At 45.0% G+C, this 14,024-nt stretch overlaps 1 non-coding gene and 1 pseudogene across 1 annotated transcript; one reads left to right on the forward strand and one right to left on the reverse strand.

Annotated features, from left to right (window-relative positions):
- Window positions 1–10,951: 10,951 nt before the first annotated feature.
- LOC101408122 (large ribosomal subunit protein uL11 pseudogene) lies at window positions 10,952–11,449 on the forward strand (annotated as a pseudogene).
- A 959-nt stretch (window positions 11,450–12,408) lies between these two features.
- LOC147914457 (U6 spliceosomal RNA) lies at window positions 12,409–12,512 on the reverse strand. The gene has a single exon (XR_015555490.1). It is a non-coding gene; the product is annotated as a U6 spliceosomal RNA (small nuclear RNA).
- Window positions 12,513–14,024: the final 1,512 nt, after the last annotated feature.

A 14,024-nucleotide genomic window follows, 5' to 3' on the forward strand; every position in this document is an offset into this window, starting at 1 on the left:
TCTGCTCTTGATAAGAGATTGTGAAAGGATTTTCTTTAGCTTTTAAGTAATCCATCCAGAAAACAAAGATTCTGGTTTTTTATCAAAATAATTTTCTGTGCTTCATGTTGTCTTTATTAGATCTTTGATTACTTAAGAAAACTGAGTCTTCTCAATTAGAAGAGCTAAGGTTTTTTACAACTGTGTAATTTTCTGTATTTGCCTATGAAATCTTTAATTGTCACTTTGGTTAAATGGATAACTAAGTACTATTTCACAATGATCTATGGTATTATTTAATCAAGTGTTTTAAAACCTTTTGATATTTTTGACAAAATTCCAAAAAACCAAATTCTAAATGAAGTCTTTTTGACTTTGAACTAACTTTGGATTTTCCAAAGGGTCCCTAGAACATCTCAAAAGATTTGTTCTCTCTCCTTATAAAAAGAGAAATGTTAAACTAATTAAGCTTGTTTGATATGTTAAATTACATGGGAAGCATTGTCAAATAAGACGTGATGTTTAACCTTCTTAGATTATATTTGTATGGATATATGTTATTAATATAAATGATTCAGAAATTGTATGAAATTCCTAGAATCTGATATGTCCTGGTATAATGTTATCAGTCATAACTCCATTTATCATATTAAAACATTGTGTGCCACAGAAATAACCAAATTTCCCTGTCAATTGTGTTTAAATGGACTCTCATCAGATCTGAGCCATGACCATTTTAAGTCTTTTGTCAGTTACAGACAGTTACTGTTTTATTCTGATGTTTCCTGAAAGCTTTTACAAGCAGCTATGATTCAAAGATGCTTCATCTTCAGAAAGATTCATGGAAAAGATTCTGACAGTAGAAGACAGGTTTCCGATAACTTTAAGATCATACCATTGAACTCGGTAAGAATTTCCAAAACTCTAATGGAAAAAAAATGGAACAATTCATAAAACTACTAACTCAAGATCAAGCAACACAAGAATTAACTACATGGGACTGAATAAACTGATGAAGATGATTATAATTTATGACTTTTTGTTTGAAATATTGCTGGTTCTTTAATGTTTTGTTTTCCAGATGTAAGAAAACTTTTTCTTTTTTCTCTTGATCTATCTATGACTTACTGCAATTTGGCAAAGTATAGCTTCAGAAACAGAATTGAAGCATTTATTTTTTCTCCTTCCCTGATCCTTTCAGAATTAAGAAACTGTTATTGAGTGTTCTTAGTTTCATGGCAGTATAGCTATTTGCATAAGTTCAATAAGAGTCTGTTTTCCATGTAGTAGGACACATTGGAAACATTGGTTATATTACCAAGGCTTTGATTGGAATGTCATATTTGAGAATGATGTACATAGATTCAGTTATGACCAGAGAGCTTTAAGGAAGCAAGGTTGACTTTAAGGAGCCAATGCTTATTAAGCCCCCTTTGAGAAACTGCCTGGTTTCTTGAGAAACCTTGCTTTCAGGGTTTCTAGCCTTACCAGGTGAATAAGGAAGGTCACTCCCTGGCAGGCCCAGGAACCTCAGGTTATTTTGGGAACCTCAAGAAGAGAGAAATGCACCCAAATGCATAAATACACACGTGAAATCTGATGGCAAGTCCTTGGCGTGGCTTTCTAGCCTCGAGAGGCATTTAAAAGTCCAATCTGAGATTCTTCATGAAAGTTCCAACAAAGGAGACTCAAAAAGAGCCTATATGGTCAATTGCTATTCTTATTGCACTTATATAAATAATCACACCAAGTTTAATGAGACTAGATTTATTCTGCAAACTAATTAGTCTTACTGTGAGTATCTTTGCTAGAATGGGTGTGATTGTAGAGAGGAAAATTATGTTTCAGTAGAAAACTATAACATACCCTTGTGGATATCAGATTCTAATCTTGTTTGTTGTCTTCAAGGTTTTATTATCTACATGCAAACTAGACTGGATCTTGAATTCTTATTTCCTCCAATATCTGGCTACAACTCTCCAAACTAATGCTTCCAATTTTCTTTCAACCTTCTGACTTGGAATCACTAAGAACCCAAACTGCCCTTTTCCTAATGCCCTGGAAGCTGAAACTGGATGACCTGACATAAACTTCAGAGAAATCACTACAACATATCATGTGTGGACGACCTTCATGTCTGTTGCTGGGTGGGCCACTCATAAAGGTCACTGGAACACCCAATGTCGTCATCAGAGACATTCAAACTGTGAAAAGTGCCTCCAGCCCAATATCTAGAAATCTTCTCAACTGGTTGCCCCCCAGACTCGGAAACTGGTTTATAGTCTGCTCCAACCATTAACCTTCATTTGTGTTTTGTTTCCAAAGAAGTGCCTCTTCTCAAGTACCTGCTTGCCTAACTTTGGTGGGATCTCACCTTCAGTACCGCCTCCTGAAATGAGACATACTGTTTAACTGAATGGACCTATTCTCGAGACTAAAAGATTGGTCCAACGAGATCTACCAACTCTGCTTCTAGACTGTGAAACTTCTTGAGGAATTTCCAAAGGTGGGGAATGAAGGGTAGTGGACTATGCCACCCCAAAATATGACTGCAGGAGTTCAGGACATGCCACCCCAAAATATGCTACTTTGGTACATTGATTATTTTGAACTGATGGCACTTGAAAAACAACAAATGTAGGGAGAGCTTTCTCTGAACTCCTCTTATCTGCCTAAGACAGATCCTCCAGAAAGAACTCATTTGTCATAAATCCTCTCTCTAGAGGTACCATCAATCAGGGAAGATTGACTGTTATCCCAGGAGAGGAGACTAGAAGTCGACACCACACCCAGAAAACAAACTCTGTCACAAGCTATAACATCTCCCATCTATTCTTCTAAGGGTCCATTCATCTTTCTTAAAAATCATTTCCTCTCACCGAAGAGGCCTACATCCCTCTCCCCTTTTCCTATCAAGATGGCATTTAATTCTGAATTCTAAGCCACCTCAGGGAGTTACTCATTTTCCCCTGGGTGTCTCCATGTATACATGAGGTAAACATGTTAATAAACTTCTATTTGTTTTTCTCTTGTTAATCTATGTTTTATTACAGGGGTCTCAGCCAAGAACTCAGAAGGGTAGAGGGGAAATTACTTTTCCTCCCCTAGAAGACTTACAAACTTGAGTTCTCTCTCTCCCACCTGCCTCATTCACTCCCAGCTATCAATTAATCAGTTGGTTCTCTATCCTAGGTGCTGGAGATTAAGAACTGAACAAGACACTAAAGGTGGTGGGGGAGAGAGATTCATTTTTAAAAAAAGGAAAAAAAGCAATTATCTTAAGGTGTGATGAGTATTGTAAGAGAGACAAGTTCAGGGGCCTAGGAGAACTCAATAGACCAAGGAGATGTGGTAAGAAGATGGTACCTACACTGCCTCTTTAAAAATAAATAATTGTTAACTAGTCAGATGAGAAGAAGAAAAGAGGAAGGAGGAGGAGGTGACAGATGGGATGAGGGAGGAAAAGAAGGAGTCAAGAACGACACCCACGTAGCTTGAGTGATGGGCAAATGTGGTGCCAGTGACTAAGACAGGTAAGACCAGAAAGGGAACAGATATAAAGGAAAATGGATTGATTCAGTCTTGGACATGCTGAGTCTCAGGTACCTGTGGATATACCAGGAATGATGACCAACACGGCATTTTCAAAGTGTGTTCTAGGAACCTGAGATCCAGGAGCTATTAATATTCAAGAAGAAAAGGGAGGAAAGGAGGTCTGTTGAAGGTTGTACTAGCCCAGATTCCCTAGAAAACAGAGCCTGAGGCAAGGATTATATGCTGATGCTTTTTATAGAGGTGCAAACCCAAAACAAGAATGATATAAAAGGGAAGTGAGGCAGGGAGGGATGGAGACAAAGCAAGATGCATGGAGGAGCAGCTGGTTGGCCACAGATCTGCTCTGTTGGCTGCAGTAGCAACAGTTAAGGAAAAGCAAGAGGCCAGGGATTCAGGATTCAGGCGGCGCTGAGAGAACCTGAGAAAACTATAGATGGTGTCCAATACAGATGTCAAATAAGTTTGAGCAAGACTGGACATTCCATGTCTCCTCTTGGAAATTTGCAATACATCTTAGCATATTAACAGTTCTAAAAGTACCTCAGCAAGGAAATGAATTTCATTTTATTTAACCCAGCATTTCTCAAATTTATCTGACCCCAGAAGCTCTCCTTCATGCCCTCTCATCTGTAGAACTCAGTTCTTGTCAGGGTACAGGAATCTGAGAGCTCAGGAGAGAGTACAGATTGGAGACAGGGATTTGAGAAACATATAGGTAATGATTGAAGCCTGGAGAATGGAGGAGTTCATCCAGGAAGAGTCTGGAGAATGATCCTAACCTGAGTCCTGGGTACATCAATATTCAGGGACAAACACAGGAAGAAGTTCCCTTAAGAGGTACATGGAAGAAACAGTAATGGAATTAGGAGAATCAGAAACCATTGTTAGGCAGTTAAAGCAGAAAGGAATTTATGACCAGGTATAGGTGAGCAGAGGCCATCCTAGGACTGAGCTACTCGAGATTCCATCCTAACTATCAGACCTTACCAGGGAGCCTGTTCAAAATGCAGAATCTGAATCTCACTCCAGATCTACTCTATCAGAATCTACCCTTTAGCTGGATCCTCAGGCCATTCATACAAACAAAGATTGAAGAGTTCTTGCTTACAACATTGCTGGAAGAGCTGGAGGAGTACACGTAAAATGGAGCTTCCAAAGATAACTGTGAGCCCTCAGAATCACCATGCCTCTGCCATCATGATCAGGAAAGAAGCTGCCACCACTATTGTTATAGGAAGCTGCTGAACCAGGAAGCTGGTGACCATGAAACCAGTCTGCCGCAATCCTCACCAGTGAAGGGGAGGAAAACTATCCTCTACCCACTCTGGATCCTTTCTGGCTGGGCTACAAATTAAATTGACATGAGACTGAATAGCAGGAGAAAATCAAACAAAGCTTTATAACATGTATACATGTTGAGAAACTGAGTTTCTCAACAAATGGCGGAGGTTTTCACCTTAAATAGCATATTCATGTAGACAAAGGAGGATGTTGGGGGTGGGGGCCAGTCAGCTATGGGAGATTACCAGAAAGCACAGTAATCAAGAGTATGCAGATTTAAATCCTTGCCTTCCACACTGATAAGAGTTTCTAGACATGAGATCATCCCCCCTTCTTTCCAGTACAGAGAGTGAGATACCTTTACAAATGGAGATTTCCCTTACAAATGTAAATGTTTGGTCTAGCTAGGACCTTCCCAGTCTATCAATAAAATAACCAAGGTAAAAAGACATTTTTTGAGGTGGCCAATTTTGATCTCCCACACCAGCAAAATTTATGTCTCACCTGCTGCTTCTCCCCATTTAACTTATTTCCAAGTTCACGTCTCGTGTAAGTTCATTTAATTGGCAATTCCTAAATCACATTTGAAATGCCAGCTGCAAGAGAATCTAGGAAATGTGGCTTCCCAACTCTACTACACTAGAAGGAGGTGGACAGGGATGTTCTGTGAACCAGTCCACAGTATCCATCATTGGTGGTGTCATGGAAGCTCTGACAAGTGCTGACAGCTGTCCCCCAATATCTATCCTCCCCTTCATTTATGGTAATAGAATTTTTAGCTGGGCACATGACTGCTCAGGATAAAGATGTTTCCCAGCCTCTCTGCAGATAGATATGACCACGTGACTAAGTTTGGACCAAAAACATAAAAGTGGAAATGTCACAAAGCAGCTCCAAGGAATCTTTGAGAGACAGCAGGAGCATGTTTTTACACTCTTCTTTGTCCTTCCCTTCAACACGCTGCTTGGAGCATGAGATGCCACCATCTTTGACTACCAGGTTGAGGGCTACACCTTGGGGGTTGGCAGAGCAGACCTAGCAAGAGCCAGAGTCCCTGAGGACTTCATAGGTCAGAGCCATCATTCCTGCTCTGATGACTTACCTCTGTATACAAGAAAGACAAATCAACCACTGCTATTGGATCCCTCACAGCAGAACCTAATCCTAGCCAATACAGATTTCAAGGGCACTGGTTCTTAACATTTTGGCAGGTCATTGATCCCTTTGAGAATCCAATGAATGCCCTTGGACCATCCTCCCTAGAAAAATGCACATTTGTGCAACACTTTATGTAACTGTTTCAGGGACTGCATGTTGCTTCTTCCTGAAGACAATCTAGGGACTCATGGATCCCCGGTTAAGAACCCCTAGAGTTGAGATTTTTGAGAAGAAAGGATTATAATCAACAGGCAAATGGCTTCAGAGGAAAAGTAAAAACTGAGAAGTGACCCCGGGGTTTGGTGTCAGACTTTTGACACCATTGGTAGAACAGTTTCAGTGGGGTGGGGTGGAGCAGAAGCTAGACTGTAGAGTTCTGGGAGAATGGGAATCGAGAAAGTGGAGGCAGCAAATATTGTCAACCATTTGGAGTAGCATGGTCCCGAAGATAGTGTTGGCCAGGAGACAGTAGAAGCCATAGGCTCCAGGGAGGGTTTTCTTGGCTTTCCTCTGCTTCTAGGACCAGATCAGCCAGAGTGAGGGCAACATTCCATGTTGCAGCCCTCTGGTGGCTTTGGCCATCACCACTCTGGGAATGCTGATGCTGTCTCAGAAACAAGGGGGTAGTGGGAGCCTGGGAATGGGAAACGTCTCTGAAGGAATGAAGGCTGGAGGATGATTTTGGCTCACCTGCAGATGCTCCACACTAGGTATCTCTGGGCATCTTTCAATGAGAAGGCTGCCCCCACTGCCCCTTCCCTCCCCAGCTGGATCTCCCTCTGAAACCAGTGCATCCAACAGCCTGGGCACATCTGTGGAGCTGACGTCAAAGCAGACCACAGCCCGTCCTCTGGAGAGGAGAGGGAACCACACCATGGGTCCTGATTTCTCTTCTAACCAGGAAGACCTTTCCCCCTTTTCTGCAGTCAGGCCTCAGACTGGCATTCCTGATGCACCTCCATGATTCTCCCCACCCGCTCCTCCTCAACCCTGCTCTGCGGTCCCAGGCTGATCCCTTTCTTGTCACCCTGAGCTCTTCCTTTTCATCGTCCCCTGAACATATTAGTCACTAATGTCCTCTCTTTCTTTGACATCATCCTTTCAGATGATAACACCACCTTCCTGATTAAAGATTTATTGTGCAGGGAACCCTCCCCAGCTCTCCACGGTGGTGAAATTAGACAAAGGCGGGTCACATGTGGGAAACTGGAGAAGGAAATGGCTCCGATTTACGCCAGAGGGCCCCGGGCGGGGGTGGGGGGGGCAGCACCTGCTCTAGGAGCCCACGCAGAGGCTCCGCCCTGAGTGGAGACACAAAGTGCCCATTTATCTCCTATTTGGGGAGGAAGCGAGGGTCCTCGCTGGGGTCTGGCACTTGCCAGTTTGCCAATTGCTGGGCCAAATTGTCTGGTTTTAGTAGTCCCTCAAAGGCCTCAGGCACCCAGGGAGAAAGTGCGGTCCCGGGTCAGAGCCAGAGCAGGGTCTGCCCTCACCTCTGTGGCTCCCTCTTCCCAGGACGCCAGCCGCCCAGGCTGCTCTGGAATATGCAACCTGCAGAAAGGAGACCGAATATACAAAGTGGAAATTGTCCAACATAACTTTTAAACATCATCGGGACCCCTTCCACTTCCCACCCCCGGGGCCCCAGTGTTTGAAAACAAAGCTTAGCAGCCACAGAAAGCCTTTTGGATAGATAAGAACAGAGCCAAACAGATTCAATACCGTTGGGCCTGGTTCCTTAGGGATGCAGTCCTCCCCTGACCAGCATTTCCGGGGTGAGGAAGAATAATTCAGCAAAAGGAGTAAGCGTCCCCCTGGAATTTTAGTACAGAGCCTAGAAAGAACTACAGCTCTGGCCTCTGAAAAACCTGGGTCCTAATTCTTTCCCTGCCACTGAGCTGCTGTGTGACTTTGGATGCATCCCTTAACTTCTCTGAGCTTGCGCTTACTTTCTCAATGTAAAATAGGATGATAATTCTTCTTATATAAGGTTGTAGGAATCAAATGAAATAGTGAATGCACAGTTCCTGGCTTTTATTAATTAAGTTACCAAGCTGCTTGGAGAAGAGCTGCTAAATAACTTCTTGTTTCCCGTTTTCAGAAATTCTCTCCTTTCTCATCATTTCTTTCCCCAGCACCTGGAAAGATCTCCTAGGTCCCTGCTGTTCAAGGGTCCAGGGCAAGCAGCACCACCCAGGAGCTTGTTAGAAATGCAGAATCTGGAGTTGGCCCTGTGGCTTAGCGGTTAAGTGCGCGCGCTCCACTGCTGGCGGCCCGGGTTCGGATCCCGGGTGCGCACTGACGCACCGCTTCTCCGGCCATGCTGAGGCCGCGTCCCACATACAGCAACTAGAAGGATGTGCAACTATGACCTACAACTATCTACTGGGGCTTTGGGGGGAAAAAATAAATAAATAAAAATTAAAAAAAAAAAAAAGAAATGCAGAATCTCAGGCCCCACCCCAGACCTTCTGAGTCTGAATCTGCATTTTAATAAGATCCCCAAGTTTTTCTCTGTGCATTTGAAAGTTTGAGAAATGCTTGCACGAGGTCACTTCTTTCTTCCTTATTTGTAACATCAACTACCACTGGGTTTCAGTAATTCACATCACTTAACAGGAGTTTCCCTCCAGCAAATGGCATACTACATACTAAAAACTCCTTAACTGTGACACTTGACATTTGACACAATTGTAACAACAAATAATAATATTAATAAAAATAATAAGAACACAGTCTAATATGTTTTTAATGCGTGGGTATTTACAACACCCTTATATGTAATCTCATCTGACCCTAGAATATGGGACAGTTATCTTCAATCAGAGGTTGTTTGAGTGGGTGAGTGACTCAATGAATGAATGACTTGGGCACTATCTGGTGGAGACAACTGTATTATGAGAGGGCTTTTATGGTTATGCCAATGAGGAATTTTGTTCAGCCGCTAGTAAGAGAGCCAAAGCAGCAGTGGCGTAAACAAGACAGGGGCTTATTTTCCTCTCCTGCGGTAAACTGTCTTCAGGCAGACCAGGCTGATATGGGAACTCCACAAGGTCCCAGAAGCTGGACTCCTGTCTTCTGCTCTGCTGTCCTTGGCACATGACTTCAAGCCTTAAGATCACCTCATGGATGAAAGATGACTACTGGAGCTCCGCCTATCAAGTTCACGTCCCAGGGGTGAAGAAGGAGGAATAGGGAGAAAGAGCAGAGGGGTGCTTGCTGGCTAAGCTAACCTCTTTAAACAGCTTTCTCAAAACCCCACCCAATCACTTCCACTGACTTCTCATTAGCCGTCCCCATCTGCAGGGAAGACAGGGAAACGTGGTTTTACTAGCCAGGCACACTGCTGCCCCCAATGTAGGAGTGAGGAAGGTGGGGAAGGGGCTGCTAGGTGAAAGCTAGCGTTCTGTGCCTAGAGGGGCACGAATGAAAGAATCCATACAAGAATCATGTGCATGTGCCAAGGCCTTCTTGGAAGTGCTTTGTGTTTCTCCCCGTGCAATACCTCAACAAGCAATAGAAGAGTCTGGACAGGAAGGAGTGGTTCCTGGTGGGCTGCTTCTGGGGGAAAGGAAAGAGTCTTCTTACCAATGCCTTAGCTGAGGGCCCAGAGTGGGGTGAGGTGAGACACCAGGCCCCTCAGCTGGCCCAACTCAGCTGGGTGTTGCTTTCTTTCCAGAGGATGCTGGCTTTGTGATGGCGTTATCATCATGCATGCTCTTCTCTTGCCTGGGATGCTCTCCCTCCTCCACAGCCTAGACCCCACCTCCTTCCACCCAACTCCTGCTCAGTCCTTCAGTCCTCAGCTTGTAAGTTCTCATAACCTTGTCATATGTTCTCATAAACCTATTATATGTTCTCATAAACAGCATTTGTTCAGGTCTGTCCTGCCCTAGACTTTTACCCACCTCCAAGTATGAGGTCCCTGAGGGCAGATACCATGTCTACTCTGTTCATCATTGAATTTCCAGCATCTTGCACATACCTGGAACATAGTAGTTGCTCCAAAAATATTTCTTGAATGAATAAACGCATCTGATAAGGACATTCATACTATCTCTTAGCTCTTTGGGTTGTAAATAGCAAAAATCTACCTAAACTAGTTTAAGCAAGAAGGGGAAACTTAATTATAACGCCACAAGAACATGTCACAGAGACCAGGGACTAGATTACAGCCCGGCCTCAGGAATGGAGAAGAACCGGAAACTCAAATGCCACCGGGACTCTCCTCATCTTTCATTCTCTCTCATCAGACCAGCTCATTCTGCTTGTTACTTCTGCCCAGTGAGGAAAACACGGCTGCCAAGAGCGCCCACGTGTTGTATGTTATTGGACCAATCAGCCAGAGGGAAGTTAAGACAGCTCTTTCTCTCTCATCTCTATCTCTTCAAAATTCCCAAGCAGAAAAATTATTGTTCCATTGTGGGTCAGGTGCCTGTCCCTGACCAATCGAGTGACAGGGACCAGGGTCATATTGTAGAAACATAGCCGTTCCCACTGCACCCTTTTGGTTGGGTGTGGGAGAGCTGCTTCCCGGAAAAGAGGTTTGGGGCAGACCAAAAAAGGATGAGCGTTGGCTCCCGACACACAGCAGTGCATCAGGAATCAACACACTCAAGTTAGGATAATTCAGGGAGGGTCAATTCACAAAATGACTACTTACAAAGGTAGGACAGGTATGAGGAACCAGCCTGGGTAGGGCAGACCCCGCGTCCGGCGGCAACACAGCTGTTCCCACCATAACACCCAAGGTGTGCAGGGTGTCGAGATTACCAGACCCTGAAAGGAGGGAGTGTTGCAGAGAGGGCAGGGTGTTGCAGGGGTCTTTGTTTCCTAGAGCTGCCATAATAAACGACCACTACCTTGGTGGCTTAAAACAACAGAAATTTTCTTTCAGTTTTTGGCTCGTAGGAAGCCAAGATGCACCTTTCTTCGGTCGTCCCGAATCCAGGTTCATCTGACACCAGCTGCCTCCACCATGCTGCCTAAGTTTGACCCCAGTGAGATCAAAGTCGTGTACCTAAGGTGCACCAGCAGAGACCTCAGTGCCACGTCTGCCTTGGCCCCCGAGATCAGCCCCCTGGGTGTGTCTCCAAAAAAGGTTGGTGATGACATTGCCAAGACAATTGGTGATTGGAAGGGTCTGAGGATTACGGTGAAACTGACCATCTAGAGCTGACAGGCTCAGATTGAGGTAGTACCTTCTGCCTCAGCCCTGATCATCAAAGCCCTCAAGGAACCACCAAGAGACAGGAAGAAGCAGAAAAACATTAAGCACAGTGGAAATACCACCTTTGATGAGATTGTCAACATTGCCCAACAGATGTAGCACTGGTTGTGGGCCAGAGAACTCTCTGGAACCGCTAAAGAGATCCCTGGGACTGCCCAGTCTCTGGGCTGTAATGTTGATGGCCACCACCCTCATGACGTCATAGATGACATCAACAGTGGTGTGGTGGAATGCCCAGTTAGTTAAGAGCTGCGGAGGAAAATACTTCAATAAAGGATCACTTGACGATGAAAAACAAGAACAGCAACAACAACAGAAATTTATTCTCACATTCTGGAGCCAGAAGTTCAAAATCAAGATGTTGGCAAGGCCACAGTCCCTCCAAAGGCCCTAGGGAAGAATCCTTCCCTGCCTCTTCCAGCTTCTGGTGGCTCCCAGTGTTCCTTGGCTTGCGGCTGCATCACTCCAATCTCTGCCTCCTTTGCATGGCCATCTCCTCTTCTCTGTGTCTTCTCTTCTGTCTCTTATAAAGACACTTGTCACTGGATTTAGGGCCCACCCAGATCATCCAGGATGATCTCATCTCAAGATCCTTAATTATATCTGCAAAGATCCTTTCTCCAAATATAGTCACATTCACAGATTCCAGGAATTAGGATGTGGACGTATCTTTTGGGGGGCCTCATTCAACCCACTATAGCCACCTTGAGAGCAGCAGTGATTTTAGGTTGAGGGATAGAGCCAGGGAGGTAGGCAGAAAAATAAATACCCCAATCTCCCTTTCCTCCCTCACTCCATCTCCCGCCGGGGCTCTCATTGGCCAAGCCAATAGGAAACCAGAGGGCATGAGCATGGTTGGTGGATCAGGCTCCCAGGGCCAAGAGCAGGGTAGAGAAGGTGTTGGAATGGATCTGGAGGGGCAAAAAAAACACAGGGGTGCATAATGTCAATCAAGGGAAGATTGGACTCTGTCTTGTTTGGAATTTCAGCAGTGAGTTCACAGGGCTGCAGAGAATCATAACTGAATGGCAATAGTACTGGTGGTATTTGTGCCAGTAATGTACTATATTTGTGTCAGTCTGAGTACGTAGTTGTTGCACACTCACAGGGAATCTACCTCAGGCGCAAGCATATGACTGCTTCATTAGATCATCTAGTGGAGATCTGTCCAAGCATTTCCATACTGAAATGTATACTTTTTTTTTTTTAATATGGAATTCATGAATTTGCATGTCATCCTTGGGGAGGGGCCATGCTAATCTTCTCTGTATTTTTCCAATTTTAGTATGTGTACTGCCCAAGCAAGCAGGAAATATATATTCTTGTATTATAAGTTCCTTTTATTTCCCCCTTTACATTGTGGCATTTTATGGTTTAATATTATGAAACTGTGATGGTGGTTGGTTATATTATCTGTGAATGCTAAAGGTGGCATTGAAAAATATTTATTGTAAGAAAGAGGTATTGGGTTGCATAAAGTTGAGAACTCCAAGATGTAGGTGACTCAAGTGCCAGCACACGAAGTGCTCGGTAAATAGTACCTATTGTGGTTAAGGCTGTCATCACCCTCTCTCAATTCCAGGCACAAATGAATTGAGGACCCTGGGGACCAGGCCTGCTGTGAGTCACCGGTTCGGTCAGTCGGGAAGAGAGGGCGCAGCCTGGAGCCAACCCCAGGGGGAGGTGGCCCTGAGTGACTCAGCCTGAGTCCCCAGAAACCCCAGCCCTGACACCCCCGCCCCCTCTCCCAGAGCAAGACTTCTCCAGCAGAAGGGACTCTTTCTCTTGAGACCTGGAAGTCCCCCATGAGCCCCCTACTAGGTGCAGCCAGGCGGCTCCCTCTGAGCACATCAGCATTCTGGGCTTTCCCCCAGAGCCCAGGAGACCGGGCCAGGCCTGGCTCCAAAGCCACAAACCAGACCTGCACAGCCAGCTGACATCAGCGGGTCGGCCAGGTGGAGGAAGGGTGGGGTTGGCCCAGGAGCCAGGCCTCTCACCCCCAGGGGAAGGGAGGAGATTCAAGGAGGAGGAGGGGAAAGAGGAAGGAGGAAGGCAGGCAGGCAATGAACTCTCACAAGTCTGACTCAGGCCAGTGGGGATGGCGGTAGGGAGGGGGAATGGATACCCTGTTACCTCCCTGCTTGAAACTTGGCGTTCAAGACCCCTGCCTACATCTCCACCCTCGCCCTCAGGCTGTTCCCTGCTATGTGCCAGACTCTCCCACAGAACTACTTAGACATCCCTCCAAAGGCCAGGCTGATCCACGCCTACGTGCCTTTGGGTATACCCTTCTCCGCCTGAATTGCCTTCCTGGCTCATCTAGCTCCAGGCCTCCCTGAAAATATCCCTTCTCCGGAAGTATTCCCCAATTCAGACATACTTTCTCTTGTCTCTACCAAAATCTATAGGTGTTTAAGGTAGACTAGTATGGCCATTTCTCAATTTAGGACAGAGTTCTTGAACTTTAGCATACATCAGAATCACTCAGAAGTCTTGTTCAAACGTGAATTGCTGGGCTCCCTTCCCAGAGTTTCTGATGCAAATTCTGGTCTGGGGTGAGGCCAAGCATTTTCACTTCCAACAAGTTCCCAGGAATTGTTGATGCTGCTGGTCTAAAGATCCCACTTTGAATACCACTGGCTGGGGCAAGAAATGATCATCCCTGGGCATGATCAGTGCTTATTTATTAATTCATTCAGTAGATGTCTACTGTAGGCCTGCTACGTGCCAGACATAGCCAGGGTTGAGTATTCAAACGACAAGCAAAGTAGGCACAGGACCGACCCCCATGGAGCTTCCAGTCAACTGGGGGAGACAGATA

The sequence above is a fragment of the Ceratotherium simum genome, chromosome 20 (genome assembly GCF_057802395.1).
Source record: "Ceratotherium simum simum isolate JZ-2026a chromosome 20, ASM5780239v1, whole genome shotgun sequence".
NCBI classification, from domain to species: Eukaryota; Metazoa; Chordata; class Mammalia; order Perissodactyla; family Rhinocerotidae; genus Ceratotherium; species Ceratotherium simum.